The sequence below is a fragment of the Mastomys coucha genome, unplaced genomic scaffold (assembly GCF_008632895.1).
Source record: "Mastomys coucha isolate ucsf_1 unplaced genomic scaffold, UCSF_Mcou_1 pScaffold23, whole genome shotgun sequence".
Lineage (NCBI taxonomy): Eukaryota > Metazoa > Chordata > Mammalia > Rodentia > Muridae > Mastomys > Mastomys coucha.
In genome coordinates this window covers 3,056,818-3,059,018 of record NW_022196906.1, presented here as the reverse complement: position 1 = coordinate 3,059,018, position 2,201 = coordinate 3,056,818, and the positions used below count along the sequence as shown (strand labels likewise).

The following is a 2,201-nucleotide window of genomic DNA, read 5'->3' as shown; positions in this document are numbered from 1 at the left end:
TTTTTGCTTCCTGTCCCTGCAACTCTAGGTTCTACTAGCCTAGAAGTTTTGGTTCCGGGGGGTGGGGGGAGAGGGTTGGTTCCAGTGTTGGGGCTCCTGCCAGGAGCCACAACAAACATTCCATTGAACTGGTCATTTTGGGCTTCTAATGCCCTTAAACCAACAGGCTAAGAAAGGAATAACAGTATTAGGAAGGGGGATAGATCCAGATTACCATGAGGAAATTGAACTGACTTTCCACAATGGAGGTAAGAAGGATTATGTCTAGAGTTCAGTAGATCCCTTAGGGCATTTCTTAGTACTACCATGTCCTGTGATTAAAGTCAATGGGAAACTACAACAGCTTAATCCAAGCAGGATGACAAAGGATGCAGACTATTCAGTAATGAAGGTATGGGTCACTCCTTCAGGAAAAGAGCCAAGACCTGCTGAGGTGCTTGCAGAGGGGGAAGGAAATACAGAATGGGTAGTAGAGGAAGGTAGTTATAAATACCAGCTAAGGCCATGTAATCAGTTGCAGAAATGAGGATTATAAAGTATTATGAATGCTTCAGTTTTATTTCCTTTCTTCCAAATTTCTCTAACATCAATTGTTTTTAAGTTGAGATATTAAAAGAATGTTCCTAAGGGACATTTCCCATTGTACATTTACAAATTCATTTGTGATTGTACAAGGAATAGTTATATCATGTTAATAATATTCATGACCTTGTTATTGTTTCATGTGGACATGAGATATTATTTGTGTCAAGTTGACAAGGGGTGGACATTGTAGTGGCTACTACTGGTTGTCAACTTGACTATATCTGGAATGAACTACAATCCAGAATTGAAAGGCTCACCTGTGATCCTGATCTTGAGGCTGAGAGATAGAAATTTCTGACCTCAATCTTGGCATGGAGATCTTGAGGAATAGTGGCTATGAATCCCAGAAAACTAAGGCAAGGAGTTCTATGGCTTCAAGGTCATCTGGGACAAAGCAAGTCCCAGATCCAGGTGTGGTGAAACACACCTTTAATCTGGGCCGCACTTTCTGCTGGAGACCTGCAGAAGGACATTGGAAGAAGGAAGGCTCTCTTCTTCACCTGCTTGCCTGTGGGTCTGAGCAACTGCCAGATCTTTGGGCTTCCATTCACAGCTGTTGTTGGCCATTGTTTGAGAGCTGGACTACAGACTGTAAGTCATCAACAAATTCCCTTACTATATAGAGATTAACAGGAAGTCTTGTGGCCCTAGAGAACTCTGGAGAGAGCCAGGAGGCATACAATTTCAGATGGGCAGAATCCATTACAATCATGGCAAAGACCATGGAATCAGGTAGGCATGGTGCTGGAGCAGTAGCTGATACCACACATCTTGAGATGTAACCACAGGCAGAGGAAAAGCTAACTGGGAATAGTGTGAGCTTTTAAAACCTCAAATCCCACCCTCAGTGACACACCTCCTTCAATAAGGCCACATCTCCTAGACCTTCCCAAACTCTTCTATCTAGTGGGAACCAAGTATATGAGGCTATGGGGACATTCACACTCAGACTACAATAATATATATGATATTTTAAAAGAATAAATTATAAACATTCTTTTAAAAAATCAGTGAGATAGATCTCTCACTACCATGTACATGTGCACACATGTACACATGTATTCACACAGAGAAAGAGAATTGAAAAGTCAGAAACTACTAAAGAAAAGTACCCACTGTCACTCATGACTAATCTTCACAATAATTCTTACATAAATAGTACTCTCATTTCTATTATTATTAAAAAATCAGAAGCCTTTTGTTGTGTTCACAAAAGGCAGTAAAAAGGTTTCTAAATCTTATCTATAGTTTGTGTGTGCTTTTCCAGAACATATTCTAAAACTGAAATAATAGAGAGTAGATGAGTACAACCCCTGTATAACCATGACACATAAACTCAGGAAGTGTTCTGTATTTTACTTCTTCAAAATTCATAAGAGTGAGCTTATACACAATATATGTACTTTAAAATTATTTTTAATTCTCTATACTTTATATACTTTGCTTTATTTCAAAATTTTTCTAATGTAAATACATTTTGATCGTATTCTTCCTCTACCTCAAGTCCTTATCCATCTCCATACTCCCCAACCCACCCACACAAGTTTAACTGCTTTCTCGAAAAACAAAAACCTAATGCAACAAGAAAACAAAATAAAACCACACACCCCAAAAAA

At 38.9% G+C, this 2,201-nt stretch overlaps 1 non-coding gene across 1 annotated transcript; it reads left to right on the top strand.

The window, feature by feature from the left end:
- Positions 1-1,840: 1,840 nt before the first annotated feature.
- On the top strand, positions 1,841-1,943 carry LOC116074035. Its single transcript, XR_004112022.1, has one exon. It is a non-coding gene; the product is annotated as a U6 spliceosomal RNA (small nuclear RNA).
- The last annotated feature ends 258 nt before the right edge of the window (positions 1,944-2,201 follow it).